The sequence below is a fragment of the Monodelphis domestica genome, chromosome 7, assembly GCF_027887165.1.
Source record: "Monodelphis domestica isolate mMonDom1 chromosome 7, mMonDom1.pri, whole genome shotgun sequence".
In the NCBI taxonomy this organism is placed as follows: Eukaryota; Metazoa; Chordata; class Mammalia; order Didelphimorphia; family Didelphidae; genus Monodelphis; species Monodelphis domestica.
The window spans coordinates 20437511-20459068 of NC_077233.1; the positions used below are offsets into that span (position 1 = coordinate 20437511).

A 21558-nucleotide genomic window follows, 5' to 3' on the forward strand; every position below is an offset into this window, starting at 1 on the left:
TTCTAGCCACCAACCCTAATAGTACCAACAGCTCTAAGCAAACCTGAAAACTTCCCCACCAACATGATTTCTTATCTTGAAGTCTTATCTTTAATTAATGCATCCTAGACATAGTTTTCAAATTAACCAATCCCCTCAGTAATCAGAGAAAAGACTAAATACCAGCAGTTGTGAGAAGCAATCCACAGACTAACCAGTGAAGCTGAATCCCCTCTTACAGTCTCTTACACCAAACTCTAATAATCAAATTCTATACATTAGTAGATATTCTTTTGGAAAAAGAAATATTCAGGATAGAGAATTTGACTACCTTCTTTAAGCCTAAAGATAAAGTATCTCAGGACACCCTCTCCCTCTCCCTCTCCCTCTCCCTCTCCCTCTCCCTCTCCCTCTCCCTCTCCCTCTCCCTCTCCCTCTCCCTCTCCCTCTCCCTCTCCCTCTCTCTTACCTAGAATAAGAAGAGTTAACTAGCGACCGGTAGAAGAGGAGCTGAATTCTAGAGGAAGGGCAATTTTGTAGTGGGTGGCAATGAGGAGCCATTTGACATAAACTTAAAGTATTTATTTTTTAATTTTTTTTTACTTTACAAAATCCAGTATCTCCACCCTGGCCTTTATTGAGTTAGTGGTTATAACTGTGTATCTAAGGTTCTGTATATGTGGAAATTTTGTACCCTTTGGACTTCACCTCCCAGAATTCATCTATCATCCCAAAATTCCCTTTTCCCTTTCTGTTTACATGTGTCTTTTATGTTTGTATGTATGTATGTATGTAAGTTTTTCATGACTCCTCCCTTGCTCTTTTTTTTCCATGCAAGAGGCTCAAGTCTTTTATTTTCCGTCTGCTCCAAGATAAATATGAATAAATCTTATTAAATATAACACTTGGAGTATTTTATATTAATTTTTAAAATGTACGATTCTGAACTAAAATAAATGATGAAACTTGGGCTTATGGGATGAGTTGATTACAAAAGCTGAAGTACAAATAGAGGGCATCCAGTATCAGCTTTTATAATCAACATATGAGCCAAAGTTTCATACCTGGGAGAATATATGACATTTACAGTGACCACCTCGCCTCAAAGGGGAATTTAGAGGAAAGTAGGGAAACATGAAGAAAGAAGCTTCTGGAGCCAAATAAGGCTTGGAACTCCTTCAGTTTTTAGCCTTTGTGCTACGCTTCTTACCCATTAGTGCATGGTGAGGAGGTCAGGTTAAATGAGGAGAAGAGGCCAGATTTTTCTTGGGGACCAGATTTCTTGAGGATGAGCAATGACCAGCCATCAGACTAGCTTGTGATCTGCTAGATCAGGAAACAGCTAGGACATGACTGGTTACATAGACCTAATTGGGAGGAAGTGCTAAGAGAAACAGGCAGGATTGCTAGTTATTGTCAGCTCCACTGCCATCATATGTCATCAGACCACCCAACTACTTGTCAAACCTGGACTAGTGGAGAAAGTTGGGATCTACCAAAATTCAGGGATAAATTAAGACGAACAAATACTGTCAGGGCCCAGGGATCCTGCTCCAAACAGGAAAACTGTTATCCAAAAGAATCTTGCTGCAGCATTATTCATTGTGTCTAGAACAAGGCCTTTAGTCAGTGAACAGCTGACAAAAGGCCTAGAGACCTTGGGGGCTTCAAGCTGAGATGGGTGAGGTGTTGAAAGGGTCAGAGACCAGGTCAAGTGACTGGATGAATGAAGAAGCTCCTGGGATGACTCAAAGAGAGGGACATTCTTGGGGGGGAAATGCTGAGGAGGGTGAAAGATCCCTGGGCAGTACACACTGGGCTGAAATCACAGCCTATATGATTGTTTGGGGGTGTAAGTCTCCTTGTATTTGAAGTAGGTAGGACAGCTTTGCTGGGGATAGAGGAAATGTGTACTTGTATAACCTCTTCTTAATTTGGTGTTTTAAAGGAACCTCCTTCCTCCTGAGAATGGATGATTTGGGAGCTGGACTCTGATATCTCTGGGAGGAAGAAGCAGTTTCTGTTTTGTCTAGAGGGTCCAGGGACCTCTGGAAACAATAGTTCTGGCTCTTCCAAGCAAGGTGGGATAAAGTGCTGTTTCTTTCTGAATTGGCTCATCTCCCTCCTTTCCCTCCACCTAATCACCAGCATATCAGAGACACCTGGTGTGGAGGACGTCAGCCTTGTGGATGTCTTGTTGGGACTTGGGGAAGGGAGAAGGAAAGGATCCTGCCACTTTCTCTTCCACCACTGGAAAAAGTGAGAGCCATTTCTTTTCCAGTGGTGGGCTCTCTGCTTTGATAGGTCTTGTGAACTAGAATAGTTCTTCCATGGGCTTGAAAGATTGATCTGGAAACAAAGGAGATAGTCCTTCCCCAGGTAGGGTTTCTTCCTCTTTCAGTGATCCAGAAATGAAAAGGGGAGATAGTCTCTCATCAGCCAGCAGCACTTTGGGGGCAATGTGTACCCACTTACTATGATGGAAAAGCTTCGAACTCACAAGAGAGGCAGCCAGGGAAATGGCTTCTTCACTAAAGGCTGAAGCATCAATGATTGATTGATGGCAACCAGATTGGTAGTAGATATAAGTTGACAGTCAGGAGTAGTGGCTTCATCATCCCAGGTTTTGTGTCCAGGTTTCTGTGGAGGTCCAGGATGGGCCATTTCTGTTGTGATTCCAAGTGCTCAGATGATAGTGAAGACCCCAGGTTATTGGCTGAAATACCTGGTCTAGTGTCACTATTGGCATTAGCATGAATGGTCCAAAAGGAGATCTTGCCACTGGCAGATTTCTCCTGAATGAACATGTCATGTAAAGAAAGATAATGGTGGATGCAATTCTTCCAGTCTAGTTTGGTGATGTATTTAAAGTAGGGAAAGTGATCCTCTTTCCAGATGTAGCTATCTTTCAAGGTCATGTGTTTCCACTCAATACTATTGATAACAAACTGGATCTTGGCCATGTAGCAATAAGGTGGACTTTCAGATACAGAATCCTGCCAGGATATTGATGCAACTGGAGGGTCTTCAATGTTGACTTTATTTTGCTCCAGATGCTAGTTCTCCTCCTCTATCTCTTGTTTGATGTTTCAGAAACCCAGTCCATCAGAACTTATTTTTCCTAACCTCTGATTGTTGGTCAGGCTATCATTCAGAATGTAGCCTGTTGCCTCACTTACAGCATGGGCTCCAAGTGGTCTAGGTAGGTCACGTTTCTAGTTGTAGGTTTTTGTCCCATGCTCTCAGCTACCAATTCTGTCCTCTTGACCACTTCATCTCCTTGATTTTGGGGTTGAAGTTGGGCAGGAGCCCACCCACTGCTGATAAGGATGGATTTGTTGGGCCCATTGTGGCTATTCTCTTTCCCTTTGCTGTCAGGGCTATAATGATGCTCTGGATATCTGCTTTGGAGGGAACTGCTGCTCCTTGAGTATTAGCCATGGTGGGATGACTAATGATTGTCATGCCCTTTGGAAACTTGCAGGTTCTGCCATCTCCTTGGAGGACCAGATTTCTGTTGACCAGATTTCTGTTGACTAGGAGTCCCTTTGGGCTCCTCTTTTGTTCCTTCACCTGTAGCATCATGAATATAAAGAGGGAGTTTCCACCTACTGAGAATCAAGGGCCAGTGGGGTTAGTAGTCACTGGGAATCTGTGCAGTCTCTCTTCATTGAAAACAGGAAGAGAACCTCAGCACCGTGGTCATTGGCTGCCTTCACCATTGCCCCAGGGTATACTTTAGCCAGTGGTTGCATTGGTGGTGGTGGGAAAGAGAGGAAAATAGAGGGGTACAAGGATTGGGAACAGGGAAGGGGAATCCCAAGCCAGGGAAAGAATAAGAAGGGCTAAGGGGGCTAGAATTAGAGTATTTATAAGTGAGTCCTGAGCCACATGTGTGGAGTAGGCACCTTATTTATGTGAATTTGCTTTAGTATAATCACATAGCAATTCCCTTGGTCTCCCTGAATCTCTTTTGTTATTTCCACAGGTTATCTCTCAGACCAGAAAGTAATGAACTAAGTCATTTCTGTGTGTTATAGGACAGGGGTGGCTGAGACCCTGAGGCTTATCTCTGTGGCAATAGGGAGCTAGTGAAAAATTTTCAGCAGGAGAGTTTTAACTTTGACATTATTTTGGTAGCTCAGTCATATTACACTGATTTGCTTTCACAGAATGTTAGAGCTGGAACTGACCAAAGCCTCAGCTTTTTATAGAGGTGAGTAAAGACCTTTGAAGTCATTCTTCAAACAATATTTCTGTTGCTGAAATGTTCTTTGGTTCTGCTCACTTTTCATAATTTCATGTAGTTATTTTCATGTTTTTGTAACTAATTCACTTCATCATTTCTCACAACACAATAGTATTCTATCTCAATTATATACCACAGTCGGTTCAGTCGTTCCCTAGGTGATAGGTATCCCCTCAATTTCCAATTCTTTGCCACCACAAAAAGAGTTGTGATAAATATTTTAGAACATACAGGTTCTTTCCCTCCTCCTCATCACCTTATGAAATGAAACCAAAAGTGGAATAGCTGGATCAAAAGGTATACACATTCTTATAATTCTTTGTGCATAATTCCAGATTGCTTTCCAAAATAATTGAATCAGTTCACAGTTCCACCATCAGTGTATTGGTGTCTCTATCTTTCCACGTACCCTTCAACACTTGTCATTTTGCCCTTTTCTCATTTTAGCCAATCATCCACCTCTAGAGAAAGAACTGAAAAAATAGAAACAAGCAGGATAAAGTGATATGTGTGTGCGTGTGTGTGTGTGTGTATAAATATATACATATATTTAATGATGCTTTCTCTAGTGCAGGGGGGAGAGAAAGGGTGGGAAATTTCTGGGAATTTTAGTGTAACAAAAAATATTTTTTTAAAAAGTTTATATGGAGAAGAAAAATGAAATTTAGAAAGATGACTTGTTGGATTTGGAATCAACATATTTTAGTTCACCCTCTGGAACCCAGGTTCAAAGTCTAGCTCTGACACTCAAAATTACCTTAGTAACTTTCCTCATTTATAAAATCTGATTGAACTAGATAACCTATAATGAGGCTTTCACCTGTAGACCTATGATCCTCAGTTTAACATTATACAGTTAGCAAATGAAAGAGCAAGATGTCAACCTAGTTATTCTTAACCTGAATCAAATGCTCTTTCATTCAATTAAAAATTCATCAAGGAACTCACTATGTGCAGAATACTACCCTGGTTTCTTGAGATATGAAGACAATAATAAAAAGCCCCTGCCCTTAAGGAATTGACATTATATGGAGGGGGGAGAGGGGAACAGATACAATATGTACCTACCTCTGAAATAGATCGCATCAAGTTTATTATTAATATTTAATAATTATTAATTCTGATTAATATTAATTATTAATAATACATGTTAAAGATGTGGGCACCAATAATTTGAGTCACTTATCCATGATTACAAAACAAGTCAGTATCTGTTTATGAAGGTCTTCTGAAGATCCAAGGACGGAGCTCTATGCAGAGTTACTTCTTAAATACTGACTAAATTATCTTACGAGGCTATAAAACCACAGTGTGTGTGGTAGGGGGTAGGAGTGATTTGGTGACATCAGTCTGTGCAGAAGAGTTATTTGATAGAGAATTATTTTTTTAAGTAAGGGTTTGTTTTTTATTTCATTATGGTGATACTATTTATTTGTTTTATCTCTTTTTTAACTCTCTTCTCTCAGGTCCCTTTTAATACACTGGAAGAAAGAAATCATAGGATCATAGATTCCGAGGCAGAAGGTACCTCCAAGGCCATTCAGTCCAACTCTTTCATTTTACCGAGGGGTTAAAAAGGCTTTTCTAAGGTTAGTCAGTCAGTCAATAAAGGGAGTCACTGTCAGAAGGGGACCTGAACTTTAGGTCCTTTGACTCTAGAGCCAATATTTCCTACTTAAGGAAGTTTGCCATTAACCATTCCACCTATGGTGCGAGCATAGAGTGTGTTCAGGCATCAAAGGACATGAGAGTTGTATGTGGTGTGTGAGATGGGGTAAGGGCACTTTCCTTCTTCCCTGCTGCCCCCAGTTAGTCCGCATTCATTAATCGCCTCAAGCTTATTGTACAATTGTGTGCTCTTCCGATCCTTGAGCTCAGAATTGCCCCATTAAAAGCAGGAGAGGAATACAGGATCTTAAGAAAGGCTGTGCATTTCCTGTTCCCGTATCTCATCTAGCCAACTGGGACTCTCCTCTCCAGGTTTATCTTATCTAGCCTGTAACAAAGCTCTGCTTTTTGCAAAGAATACAATAGCTTCTAGAGATTGACTTCTTTAGTTACCTTTCAGATAGTAATAAGTAACCCAGGGAGAAGAGCTTTCTGACAGAGCACCACATCACAGACGTTTTCACAATGCTTTATTTCCGGGCAGGACCAAGGACAGCTGCCAGTCTAAAAGGCAAAGCCAGGGGGAAAGCAACAGGAGAAAAGCCAAGGTAGGAAAGGGGGCCTGTCAGTCATTCTGATGGAAACATGCACCCAACAATGGCCTGTGAGAAAGAAAAGGGGACATCAAGGAGGAAGTGGCATTCTTTGGAGGGGGTAATCAATCCTGCCCAGCATCATGGTTGATGTGATGACATCCTGGAGTACGAGATCCACTTCTCTTGCCTCGAGATTTATCCAAGATGTCTCCTTCTCTGGAAGCTGTTGAACACAAAAGTAGACATTTAATGAGGACTAAAATCATTCTGCAGTGAGCCAATAAAATGAAATAGAAGGGAGGCAGGTAAGTGGCTGAGTGGATAGAGAGACAGACCTGGAGATAGCAAGTCCTAGGTTCAAATCTGGCTTCAGACATTTTCTAGTTGGGTGACCCTGGACAAGTCACTTGGTCCCCATTGCCCATCCCTTAATACTCTTCTACCTTGGAACCAATACACAGTATTGATTCTAAGATAGAAGGTAAGGGTTTTTGAAAAAATGAAATAGAAATCTGTTTCCTACAAATCTCAGAATGGCCAAATGATAGACACACAGATAAGTCAAAATAGAAGGTACTGGAAAGTTTGCCTGATGCTCTGATTCACCTCTGTTGGCAGTCCAACTCAATTAAGTGAGCATTTATTAGGCATCTACCATATGCCAGATCCTGGAGATGCAAAGGCAAAAATGAGCTGGTCTCTACCCTCAAGAAACTTCCACACTACCAAATACTACACGTCTGTTTCACAATTGTCAGATGATTGGCCCTCCCATAATTCAACATCATCTATTCCCTAGTGGTTGGTCAGGTTAGTGTGCCAGCTTCCCTCCTTCTCACTTGTGTGACTTTGGGCAATATCTTTAATCTAAGTATCATTTTCTTCCTTATCAAAATTAAGAGTGCTGCACATTGGTTGCTTAACAGTGCTCAGTTCCATGAATTTTTACTTTTCTAGTTTCCTGTTCTCTACAAAGGTGGTGGTGTCAGTTTTGGGGGACAAAAGCAAAAGAAGCTTAATTGAAGGATTTAGAGTTAACTAAAGTAAAGGGCACAAGGGAGAAGATTGTACAAATTATGGAGTGGCATATTGTAGCTCAATCCAAGAAAGTTTCTTACCAAATAGAAGAGTTCAGTAACAACAGACTCCCTTTAAGGTTATCTTTCAGGGAAGGCAGGGTGACTTCTTGTTGGGGATGTTATGTTAAAGAGGGAGTTTATGTTTCAGATAGGGATTGGACTTGGTGATGTCTACAAGTCATTTTGAATTCTAGAGTGCTCTCATCTAGTCTGAACTCCTTATTTTATAGAGGAAGTAATTGAGATGAAAATGGGTGAAGAGATTTGTCAAAGTCACATAGGCATCTTATGCTAACATTAAGATTTGAACCCAGTTCTGATTTTTGTATTATATTACTATCCTAAGGCCTTCAGGGAATTTCCATTTGTAAAACTTTAGTAGAAAAAAGGGAGGGAAAATTTATCTTTGAAGGGTAGAATAAGGTATAACAGATTAGTAGTATAGACTAGAGGAGAAAAAGAAGGGAGGGAAAATATATCTGATCTTTGAGTGGGTAGAATAAGGGGTAAAACATTCACGGTGTAGACTAGAGGCTTTGGGTCATGAAAATTATACAAGTTAAATGGGTCTGTGTAGGTTTAAATCAACAGTAATTGAATTCATGATCCCTTGGAAAGTTTGGGAAAATAGAATCTCAAAGAAATTACTAGAGATACCATCCTAAATCTCCAAAAAAGAATCCATTCAATCCTCTCTTCATCTATGATCCTGAGGATACATTTTTTTCCTACTATATGAAGATTTTCCCAAGAAACAAATCTTCTAGGAAATATAAAAAAGTATACAAAATCCCTTTCTTGGAGTTCTCAGATGTGCTTTTAAATCCCATTACTGACCTCTGGCAAATTCCATAATTTCCCTGGACCTTAGTTTCCCAGATCAACAAATATTGTTTTAACATTTGCTCCATATACAGTATTTAGCTCATATACTAGGCATTCAACAACCATTAAAAAAGAGTAAGTCCTTGACCTCAGGAAGCTTATATTTTCAGGGTTACAAAAAGGGTAGGTAAGTAGAATTCAAGTAATTTCAGGAAAGAGGCAAGCACTAAATGGGGGTGGGGTGGGGAGTAAAGGTCTCAAAATAGGGTCCTCAGTGAAATAAAAAAATATCTGCTATGCTTGAAGCACTATGGTAGCCACTGAGATAAAAATGAAAAAAAAAAGTCCTTGCTTTTCAGTGAGGAGAATAGAACATATATTCAGGTAAGCAAATACAAATTCATTACACTGAGTGGTGTTCTTGATTCATGGACCCATTATATTATTGGAGTAAGGAACTCCTAATGATGATCCTCTTGGCTCTACTACCAGATTTCCTATCGTATAACTTGGGGTCTTCAAGTATTTCCCAAGATACTGGAGTTTAAGTGACTTACCTGGGACCAGACAGTCAGTGTCAGAGAAGAGACTTAAAGTCAGGGTCAGGTATTCCTGCTTCCCAGGCCAGGTCTCTGTTTACTCTACCATGCTTCTTCTCATGAAATACACACAAAATAATTCAGAGGAAAAGAGATCATGTGTCTGCTTTAGCAGAAGCTCTTAGTACTAAGTTACTATGTACTGAGTACATAGTAAACGCTTGTTGACTGACTGGAGGAGGACTGAAATCTTGGGGGAATCAGGAAAGCTATCACCTGGAAGGAGACAGCTCCAAAGGCTGAATCCTAAAGGAGGTTACAGATTCCGAGAGAATGAGGTGAGAAGGAAGTACTTTCCAGAAAGGGAGATTCCCATTGGAAAGTCTTAATGAGCCAAGAATTAGAAAGATATATATGGAGATTGACTAGTTAGCCATTTCAACTGGAAGAGAACAGATCTGAAAGGAAATGGTACACAGTACAACAGGGGAGACACCACATGCTAGTCTTTTAATATGTTATATTTCATTTTAGAAGCAATTTGAAGCCACTAAAGCTTTGTTTTAATTTTTTGTTTTCTTTTTATCCAAGATAGGAGAGATGAGCATACAATTTTTAAAAATTTCAGGAATATCAATTTGGCAATTGTGCAGAGGATAGATTGAAAAGGAAAGAATTGGGAAGCAGGAAGACTAACTATGAGCATTTTATAATAATCTAGGCAAGAAATGATGAGGTACCAAGCCAGGGTGGAGGTCAGGTGAGTGAAGAGAAGGGATAAAATGAAAGAGATGTTGTGGTAACAGAATCAGTAAGACTTCAAAACTGATCAAATTAGGGATGGGAATAGATGGGCTCTCAGTTCCCTTCCAATTCTGACATCCTTTGATTCCAAGTCAATCAGATAGAAACATTCTTTTAGAATTTCCTTTTGTCCTTCACAGAATGTAGAACACTAAAAGGGAATAGACATGAAATCCAGCGTTCCTCACAGGAAAGTTTTTAAAGTGACAGCTTGAAATTATTATGTACTTAAAAAAGAAAAACAAGCTCTACATAACAGATATTCAGAGTTTCATGTACAATTCTCTTTTTTCTGTTCTATATATCTGAAAGTGCCCATTTTATCTGATGTTTAAGTTCAAAATTAAAATAAATAAAAATTCAAAAAATAAATTGTTTTAAAATAAATATATACATCTAAGTATATACATATGCATGTGTATACATATAAGTACATATACACACTATATTGTACATATAAAATATGTATATATTCATACACATGTACTACATCTCTCCCTCCTTTCCTCTCTCTCCTCTCTGTCCTTCCTTCCCTCCCTCCCTTCCTCTCTCTCTCTCTTTCTCCTTTCTTCTCTCTTCCTCTCTTTCTCTTTCTCTCTGTCTGTCTGTCTCTCTTTCCCCCCTCTCTGTTTCTCTCTCTCCCTCCCTCTCTTTCTCTCTCTCTGTCTATCTGTCTCTGTCTGTCTGTCTGTCTGTCTGTCTCTCTGTCTGTCTGTCTGTCTCTCTCTCTCTACCCTTCCCCACTTTACATCTGCTGCTTTCCCTCATTTCAACTCCACAAAACAAGATACTCCTCCCAGGATATGCTCATCACTTCTAAACTTAACATCATGCTGCTAATTCAAATAGTGATTGACACCACCTCCCTCAGGTTTCCCTCTCCTCTAATTGGAGGACTGGGAGGGAGGCAAGCCAACTCTTCCTACTGCATTCCTCTAGAGAGGTCAGAAACTGAACTCAGCTCATTGTACTTTGCATCTGCTGCTCTGCCTGGTTTCAACCTCATGAAACAAGACACCTTGTGGTACTCACCCCACATATTCCATCCCCACTTTCCTGCCCTCTTTAAGATACTGAAGGGAAGTAACTATTTCTCTTTATTAACTGTATTCCCCCCAAGCTCCTGAAACATGGTAAGTACTTAATAAATGTTTATTGGCATTGGTGTATACATATATTCTCACACATACACACACACATTAATGTAGGGCATCTCTGAGCAACTCTTCATTTAACCGGCAAGAGGAACCTGGGGCTTTTGCATCCTCAAATCTGCCCCAGAAATCTGTCACATAGAGGAAGGAACAATTAGGTCCCAGTATACCTAAGAACCCAGTGGGCAGGGGACCCCAAATTGCCCCCTTTTCAAGTGATATCAGCGTCCAGTCCACTCTCGAGTCCCACTCACTCTATAAGCAGGTCACTCCCTGATCATTTATTATCACCCCTGTCCTTGAACAATTATTGACTTTGAGTTAGAGGTCCCTGTGCAGCCTGGAAAATGGATGATCATCTTCTCAGCCTCTGTCCCAAGTCTGTTTTCAGGCAGATTTATGTCCCAGAAGAAATTCTGTTCTGTTTTGCTTATGGTCTTTTAACATTGTGCCCCAACCTGATGTCATCTATTTCTTCTTCTCCCTCCTTCCTTTCCTCACCTCCCTCCACGACAAACAAAACCTAACATTTGGTGTTTTTGACAATCAATTGCTGCCTTTGTGTCTCTGCCTTCCTGGCAGTGCATTTATTCTAAACTTTAATCTTCCCAGTTCCACTTTTTTAATTATCTCTGTGTCCTGCCCAGAGCCTCACATATTGTTCTTCTACCCATTATTGTCCCATCTATGTCAATTAGCCAACTAAAGTTTTGGATTCAGGACCCAATCTTTTACCTCTGTAGCCACTGATTTTAGGTGTATCGTTATTTGCATGAAGTCTCCTCTATTAGAATGTGAGCTCCTTAAAGACAGGGTACTATTTTTGCTTCTATATGCCCATTGCTTAGCAAGGTGCAGAGCCCAGAGTAAGTGGTTAATAAATCCTCACTAGCTGGCAGGGTAGCCAAAGTATTTATCCAGTGAATGAATGCCCAGCTAGTTGAGTTAAATTAAAGCTACCTCAATTTAAGCAAAAGTCAAGCCAAACTTTAGAACAAATGGCCAAGTATACATTAAGGATTTACTGCTTATCAGGAATATGATAGGTGTTAGAGAAAGAACAAAAAATGTCTATATAAAACATTCCCTGTCCTCGAGGAGCTTCTATTTATGGAGGGAGACCATCCCCACATGGAGAAGCATCTGTAAACAAACTATTGTTGGTGAGAGAGGGCAATAGAAGCTGAGGGAAGGGCATCAGGAAAGCTTTGGCACATTTCGGAGTAACTGAGACTCTCGAGTTATTCTAAGCTATTCAAAGAGGTAGAAGTGAGAGCAGAATCCATGCCAGGTGTAAGGGAGTGGCATTTCAAAGGCATGGAGATGGTAGATGGGGTGTCATATGTGAAGAATAGCAAGATCTATCTGGCTAGACCTTAGAGTATAGAAAGGACAATGAAATATTAAAATCCAGAAATAGGGGTGAGGTCAGGCTGTGAAGTCCTTTAAAAGCCAAACAGGGCAACTGATAATGAATCCTAGAAATAATATTGCCCATCTAATTTAAAATATCCAAAAGGCAGTTGTAGTTGTATGGCTAAAGCTCCCTATAAATATTCACTGACTCCTGTTTTGCCATTGGATTTGGTTTTCCAAAACACCATGTTGCTGTTATTCTGTCACTTTTCAGGTGAATCTGACTCTTAATCACCCCATCTGTGGTTTTCATAGCAAAGACATTAGAGGGGATTGCCATGTCCTTCTCTAACTCATTTTACAGCTGAGGAAACTGAGGCAAATAGCATTCAGTGACTTGCCCAGGGTCACACAGCTTGTTAAGTGTCTGAGGTTGGATTTGAAATCATAAAGATGAGTCTTCCTGACTCCAGACCCAACATTCTATCCACTGTGCCACATAGCTGCTTGATACAGAGTAAAGAGACACACTATGAATCATCCATTAACCTCACAGAAGAACAATAGAACCAGACAGCCCTCAAATATTTATGGAGGACCCACCACGTCTAAGATTGTGGGAGGTTCCAAAAAGGTAAAGAAATGTATTGTGTTGTGGAGATAGCATACATACATACATACATACATATATACAAAATGTATCAGAAAAATTATAGCACTGTAGATTTATAGGAGAAAAGAACCACAGCACTTTTATTTTAGAGACTGAAAAAAAAACAAGAATAAGGAACCAGTAAGTGTCCTGAATGACTTGGCCACACAGACAGTAAAAACCTGATTGGGATTTGAAGTCAGGTTCTCTGACTTCAAAGTCACTTTCTCCAGTGTCACATGATGCCATCATGGTACAGCAGATAGACTAGCCTTGGACACAAGAAGACCCAATTTCAAGGCTTATCTTTGATAGATACTGTAATGTCACTAAAGGTAAGTCACTCAACCTCTCTGCCCTGACAGATCGGTGGCTGGTGTCCATCAGCAGAGAGTGTATCAGCATAAATGAAACCTTGTCTGAGTGAAAAACAAAAATATATTTTTAAGAGAGAGAACTAAGGACCAACTAGATGGTTTCAAAATTACTGGTTCTATAGGCATTCAAAACAAGAGGAGAGAGATGGCTAATAACAGCTGCTCACATTTTTACCCAGCAATCAGGGTTTCAATGATTTCTAGATATTTGATACCACATTCTGCTAGATTGAATTTTGTTTTTCTCTAATCCACCCTCTACACAGCTGCCAAAATGAACACTTTAAGAGACACACAGCAGGCTTTTCTGCTCAAAAATCTGTAGTGGCTACTTATTTTCTTTAAGAAAGGCTATAAACTCCTTCACCTCCCATGTAAAGACATCCATAGTTTGGCTCCATTTTACCTTGTCAGCCTTAGATTGTGAAATTTCCCTCTATGCTCTCCACACTCCAGCCAAAGTGGGCTATTAGATCTTCCCTAAACTTGACTTTCTATCTCCAGTACCTGAAATCTACTCCATTTCTGTTTGTTAAAATCCTTACTGCTCTCATATCTTCATCTATTTTAAAATTGAGCCCCAGGGTAAAATGAGATGTGCAATGACATTGCATCAGAGGGGAGCACTTGGGAATCTCAAACTCTGAATGGAAATTCCACAACTTCTATCAATTCTGACCATCATTCTTTTCATAACTATTTCTAGAAATGTCATAACTTGTGTTGGATTTGAGATTCCTTATTTCTTAATGGGCTAATTATGGTATAGATTTGTGGCTAGTGATAGCAACAATTAGTGGTGAAAACAGTATCTAAGAGTTTTATACTATAGCATCAGCACGATGTTGGGAAGGGAGAAATGCCTTTGCTAGATGGACCTTAAAGGAAGCTGCCAACCATCGTCATTGTCTTGTTATGAGTATGAGATAAATCATGGGGAGATAGCACAACTGAAGAGCCAAAGAAAAATGGTGCAGTTTTTTTTTTCTGATTTAAGATTTTATGGTTGCACTATGAGGATAGGTGTAGGTATAATTCATTATATAAGCAGGGCTGCTGACACTCAACACAGCCTCACTATTCAAGGAAATTGTGGCTGGTACAACCTCACTGTTCCATTTCTTGTAGAAAGTCACATTTTTCAAAAAACAAAACTGGGTACTGTAGTGGAAAGATCATTGGGTATGGAAACAATTAGGTGGCACCATGGATAGAGTGTCAAGCCTGGAGTTAGGAAGACTTATCTTCCTGAGTTCAAATCCAGCCTCAGATACTTACAAACTGGTTGGTCTTGGGCAAGTCACTTAACCCTGTTGGCCCCAGTTTCCTCATCTGTAAAATGAGCTAGAGAAGAAAATGGCAAAGCATTCCATTATCTCTGCTAAGAAAACTCCAAATGGGACCATGAAGAGTCAGCCATGACTCATCCAGCAGGCAAGATTAGGCTTCCCAATGGTTATCCCATGAACCTAGCATATATCCAGCCTATCTTCTTTTTTTATTCTACATTCCTTTGATGGCATCCTTCCTCTTATTCCTAAATAATTCTCCATTTGTCATACACTACATGTTGTTCAATCCCTATAATGTGTCTTCATTTCCCCTGTCCTTTGGAAGATTCATTTCAGTTCTTCAAGGATTATAGTGGTCTATGGTTTCCAGCCACATAACAAAAATAGAAGTATACTACTATAGACAAAACAGTCCTTTGTTTCAATTCAGTCATTCTATGAAGATGAGGAGGACTTTGTTCTTTCAACAGGAAAATTGTTTCAAGGTATGCTACAGAAAACTACATGAAAATTGAAACATTAAACATGTTTCAAAAAGAATTAGCTCAAGAAAGAGAGAGAGAGAGAAGAGAGAGAGAGAGAGAGAAAGAGAAAGAAGAAAGAAACAAAGAAGCAAAGAAAGAAAGGAAGAAAAATCAAGGAAGACATTTATAATTTCAATAAAAAGAGGGTTGGTGTCTTTAGCATTTATTAACCAGAATTGGATAGAATGGATGCTCATTTGACCTGGCAAAGCAAGACAGGATGTCAATAGTTTCCATAATGATGAATACTGATTTATCAGTTTTTAGAAAATTAAGATAATGAACATTTCACTAAGATGGACTGCTCACATTCTTTTAAAAAATACACTTAACAGTAATTGCTAATGTGTGGAAATCCCATCCAAAGATGAGTTTTTTAAAGCAATTCTTCAACTTTTCTTCCTTTGCTTTAAGAACAATGGAAGAGGTAGGAACTGAGGCAGAAAGTCATTCTTTGTACACAAGGAACATTAGCCATTTTCCAAGGGCAGAAATTGATAGCTCTTGCTTGTCAGTCTTTTAAAAATAAACTGTTTTAGAATCAGAATGCAAAACAATAACCAGCTGAAGGTGAGGTCCTCATAAAAATAGAAAGATTCAGAGATGCATCTTTCTGTCTGTCTGTCTGATTCTCTCCCTCTCTTTTCCTCTTTATGCATCTCGCACAAAATATAACAGGAGGAACAGTAAGTGGTGTAATCAGAAATCAAGTAGCCAGAGAATGAAAACAAGGATGAGGTAGTAAGTTCTCTGTTAGTCTGCCAACTCTAAATAACTCCTAAGTGGCAATCTGAGCACGCTAATTAATAACAGAGGCCTTCCTGGGATGAGGAGAAAGTGTTTGCTTCCAATTAGAACGGTCCATTTCCCAGTTCATTATACTGGCCTCCATGAGGGATCTGAGAGCCATACTGCGAAACATGTGGTTGGGGTGGGAGGGCAGCTCAGAATCATGATCCCATGCCAGGGCTGGTGTCTGGGCTCATTAGGCAGATGTTTTGGTTTCCAAGTTATTCACTAGCTTGACCATAGTCAGTTCCATCCTATGAGGGATTAATAAACCATCAAGGTGAGGATGAGAAATCCATGGCGTGGCATAGCTTCCAAAAGGCTCTGACCAAGGTCTCAACTACTTCTCTAGCCTATAGTGCCCTGAAGACACCTAATCCCTGGGAGTAAGGTGAGTGCTATCTGAAAAGAGAAGCCTGTGTATTATGGGTGGGGGAACGACATGATTACTCTCATCTCATCCTGCTGTTTCCCTCATCTTCCAAAGGAGAGGTGGGATATTCCCAAGTCCAGGTTGCCCTTTCTAGCAAATAGATTGACTTCCAACCTTGGTCCAAGCCAGCAACAGGAGGCTTTTGTTTGTCCCTAAATCTTCTGCCATTATTACCTTTCCCTGGTATTCAGTCGAAATGAAAAAAAAGGAAAAAAAAAGAAAAAGAAGGATTCCTCTCTGTTCATTTCTTCTTACTTGCAAGAAGCGAATGTTGAGAAGAAAGTAACTCTTCAGGCTGAAACATTGCTCTCTCTCCGGCTACCTTTTCAGCCCGCCACACCATTTCAAGTGATGTTAAAAGGCAGGCTCGGATCAGGAGGTTTGTCATTTACTTTCTTTGACAGCCACGGCTTCCGATAGCTTGGAAGGTGACCTTCTTCAAATATTTCCTTTGGCGCTAAGTTATTGCACTCCTGTTAAAGTGGAGCCCGGGAATCCGCCTCGGAGGCAGCTACCTTCTATAATTAATGGTTCCCAAAGAGTGCTGAGTGCATTATTTAATTAATGGCACTTATGTCTGGAGTGTGGGGGACTCTAGAGCTGGATACAATGCATATTTGCTGAAGGATTAGATGCAAATTCTCCAGAACAGTTGCATTGTGAGCTGCCTGAGGTTCAGCATATTGGAAGGTCTAATGAGTTTCCGAACTTCTATGTCCCTTTTTGATGGTATGAGAGTGGGTGGTCCTGTTCTTTGAATTGAGAAAAGGTCCATTGACTCTGGCCCAGAGTGGATATGTGTTCATTTCCAGATTAGACGCATAACTAGGTCTTGGCAAGTGGGGCTTTGTATAGGATATTAAAAATTATCGGGCACTGATGGTTTTCACACTTTGAACAGCATAGAAGTAAATGTGCTTAGCATCTAATTAGCAATAATAATTAGGTAAAATAGTACGTTGCCAGATGGCGTTCTCCCCGATCAATCATCAAGTATTTATTGTCTATGATCTTCAGGATAATAAGTGCCCCAATATTGATTTCAAGCAATCCTGGGATTTCTGGCCATCATAGGCTCCTAATTCCACTGCTCTAGTTGAATTTGTCATTAAAAAAAAAAAAAGGTCAACCTGAGTACTGATTTGAGCTGTTTGTCCCATGAAAGGTCTTGTGAAACCTGTTCTAGGTGCCAAAATAGCCAGTTACCCTTCTGTCCAAACTGTGGTCTGAAAGCGCAATAAATATGAATAGTTAAAAGCCCATCATCGAAAACAGTGCTTTTCACCAAAGCTGCAGGCTCTGAGTTCTGCAAAACGGACATCAAAAGACAGCCATGATCTATCATGAGCTAATCCAATTTTCCAGGAGGAGGCTGGCTTGAATGGCCAACAAGAGATAACTGGGACTGCCTGGAAAGTCAAAGGGAAATGCAGAATGTTACATCCTTGCCCCCCAGGCAGATGGGCCAGGAAGAAAACACAGTGGAAAGAAGTTTCTGTCAGTAAGGATTGACCAAGCACCTATTTTATATCAGGGACTAGGCGAGGGGCTGGGGATACAAAGGCAAGGAACTCAGTCCTTAAAATGGAAATGGTATGTGATGGTGCTGAAAATATTTGAAGAATGAAAAATGCATTTCTATAGGAATCCTGATTCCATATTGGTGGGGGCATCGGCAGTAAATAAGATGTGCACATGTCTGTTTGGAATGCGAGTAATCGTAATAAGAGTAATGGTGATAACTGACATTTAAGGTTTGCAGAGTGCAATAAAAATATCCTCATAAAAATGCCAGCCTGTAGGTGCTATTATTATCCCCATTTTACAGATGAGGAAACTGAGGCACAGAGGTTCACTTGCTTGCCCAGGGTAACACTGCTAGCGAGGGTCTGAGGCTGGATTTGGGTCAGTCATACAGTAAAAGTCCAGTGGACAGTCCAAGTGCTCTCCTGCTGCCTTGGAGATAGCAGATATTTTTCCATTTGAAACATACATGACTTTGTTCTTTAAAGTGTCCTGCTCTAATAATCCAGGACAATTCGGAGGTATTTATGAGAAAGATGCTCTCCACATCCAGAGAAAGAACTGGGGGAGCAGAAACACGGAAGAAAAACAACTGCTTGATCACATGGGTCGATGGAGATATTAATGGGGATGTAGACACTAAGTGATCACCCTGGTGCAAATATCAATAATATGGAAATAGGTCTTGATCAATGACACATGTAAAACCCAGAGGAATTGTGCATTGGCTACAGGAGGGGGAAGGAAAAGAGCATGAATCATGTAACCATGGAAAAATATTCTAAATTAATTAAATAAAAATTTTCAAATAAAAAAATAAAATGTCCTGTTCTATTTGAAATATCATTATAATACAGAGGAAATGGGATAAGATATACATTAATGCTATGCTTCAGAGAAAGGATGGTTTAGGTATATCACCATGTTTAGTAGAGGCATGATTGGCTTCCCAATATTGCCAGTTCCTGGTGATGATATGCACTGTGATGTGGGAGACAGAAGGCCACCTTTGAAGTCAAGAAGATCCAGATTCAGGTGCTGCATTTGATGAATATTGTGTTTGTGGGCAAGTCACTTGCCCTCTCTCTGTTCCAGCTACAAATGTGACTGGTCTGATTTAGTGAAAGGAATTTCTATACTAAGAATTCCCTCACTTTGAAATTGTGGGACTAGACAAGCTTCAAAAAACACTGAATCTGTGATATAATGAGCTTCTCCATAATAGCTTCCTGAACATAATATACTTTGGTCAGTGGGACAATAATGGCTGGATTTGTGTGACATAAAGTGATAGCTTCATCCTTTGGAAACACCATGGAAGCCCTTTGCCTATTCTCTCTAGGATCCCAGTGACAAACGTTGTCGAACACTGATTTGCAGCAGGCATAAGACGTTGATAATGATATACCATGATTTCCTTGAAGCTGAGGGAGAAAAGCTAAATGGAATCAATGAAATCTTTCACAATAATAACAACCAAAAGAGATAAAAATTATAAAATAGAATAAAAATAGTTAATGATAAAAGGGAAGGAAATATAATCATTTTGTTGCTAAATTTCTTAATCATCAAATTCTCTCTCTTTTTTAATGCCTAAGTGTGAAAGATAAAAGAGGAAGGACTAAAGTCTCCATGATTTTTGGAGCTAGAAATCTCACTGCTAGGCATACACATTCCATAGAGGTCAAAGGAAGCAAAAAAAAAAATCCCCTGTGCATCAAAATACTCAGAGTAATACTTCTTGTGATAGCTAGAGACAGAGAAACATGTCCATCAATTGGAGAATGAATAAAAAAATTGTGATAAATTAGTGTGATGGAATAATATCGTGCCATAAGAAATAATGAATGTAAGGAATAAAGAAAAACATGGGGAGACTTTTGTGATACCAATTCAAAGTGAAGTAAGCAGAATTGAGAAAACAATACATAAGGGCAACAATAATATCAATTGAAAGAACAAAAAATCCCAATTGAATGGGGTGCTATAATCATAACTAAATGTATCCCTGAAAAGGAGATGAGAATATGCTATTCCTTTCTTCCTTGGCAGAGAAGATGGAGGCAATTGGCACATAGAGTCATTGGCTAGCTTTCTTGAACTGTTTTTTTTTTCTAAAAATCTTTTGTTATTCTTTCTTACAAGGGAGAGCCCACTCTGACATAACTGGTTATGCTTTTAGGGGAAGAAATAGGCATGCACGAGGAAAAACATGGGACACACAGAGGGAATGTCTTTGGTATTGTAGAATGACCAGATGAAAAGGCTTCTCCTATCCCTGATACTGCAGGGCTGGTGATGGCATTGCTCCTCTCTTATGACACATGGTCACGAGTTTTCTGGGCTCCCCTTCTAGAAGTAGCATTCTCCTGCCTCCCTCCCTTTTGTTCTCTCTTGTGCTTCTCTCCTCTCCACTGTCTCTGTCACTTTGATGGACTCAGTAGTTTCTGCTGAGCAGTTCTCTCTGTTTTCAATTCCTTGAGCTTCAATTCTTCAAGGTCAATAGCAAAGTCAATCTGTCAGGGTGTGGAGATTGGGAAACTCTCTAACACCCTAAAGGCAGACTCATAGCTCCCTAATACCTTTTCGCCATTCCATATTCATATTATAAAATCCAGGTCGATTTTGTCCAACTTAAGGAAGAAAGGAGATGGAGTAGAGAACAAGCTTTTATAAAGCCAACTATGTGGCCGTTATTGTGCTAAGTACTTTGTAAATATTACCTTATTTGATATTTGTAAAAAGTGAGGTTATTATTATTATAATCTCCATTTTACAGCTGAAAAAACTAAGGCAGAGAGTGGTTAAGTGATTTGCCCAGGGTCACAGCAATGAAGTGTTGGAGTCGTCTTTCATATCAGTGTATCTTTGGTTTTATTTGAGGGCTTTGGTTAAGTATGAGTGTGCTCTTAAAACAATGACCAACATGGAAGTGGGTTTTGCATGACAATAAAAAGTGGGAAAAAAAGAAACTGAACTCAGACACTGGCACAGGACCAGCATAGTGTACCTGCATCAAAGATGGCACTGTGCTCTATGAGCAAATCAGAATTACTCTAGCTCAAAAGAAACATGAGATGCACAAATTTAGGAATATATTCATCCCAAATGTTGATAGAGGATATTTGTGCCCAACCTGTGGGAGAGTCTTCTGAGTTCATACTCATCTCATCAGCCACAGTCAGACACCCTCTATATTGCCCCCAAAATAGTGCTGCCATTTTGTCCTCTTCCAGTGGCAACTGGCAACTTCCATGGCAACAACCAATCAACTATGTCCATACATTATTGATCCCTGACTCAGGTAAGTATCTGAGGTGAGTATATCAATTCCCAACAACTTACCTGACAACATGTAAATTAATTTGAGTCAAAACAGAAGGTAAGTGAAGGAAAGGTAATTATTCTCAGATATCCTCCTTATACATTTCTTGTCTCCCCACTATAACAGATCTATGTATTAACTACACACATATATGTGCATATATTAATATGTGTATAGTCACATATTTATGTATGGGTGTATATATAAGAGACAGCTAGGTAGCACAATGGATAGAGTCCTGGACCTGGAGTCAGAAAGACTCCTCTTCATAAGATCAAATCCAGCCTGAGACACTTACTAGCAATGTGACCTGGGCAGGTCACTTAACCCTGTTTGCTTTAGTTTCTTGTCTGTAAAATGAGTGCTTTTATCAAGAAAACCCCAAATGAGATGTCCATCAATTGGGGAATGGCTAAACAAACTGTGGTACATGTTGGTGATGAAATACTATTG

The 21558-nt window shown here is 39.8% G+C and overlaps 1 protein-coding gene and 1 pseudogene across 3 annotated transcripts in view; both read right to left on the reverse strand.

Moving 5' to 3' along the window:
• Positions 1–633: 633 nt before the first annotated feature.
• Positions 634–3598, reverse strand: LOC100617449 (forkhead box protein M1-like; annotated as a pseudogene).
• A 2751-nt stretch (positions 3599–6349) lies between these two features.
• Positions 6350–21558, reverse strand: part of FHIT (fragile histidine triad diadenosine triphosphatase) — a 1742917-nt gene continuing 1727708 nt past the window's right edge. For all 3 annotated transcript variants that reach the window (XM_056805423.1, XM_001370436.4, XM_056805425.1), the window contains one exon: positions 6350–6655. The gene's annotated coding sequence lies outside the window, so the exon portion shown is untranslated. The remainder of the gene's footprint in view (positions 6656–21558) is intronic.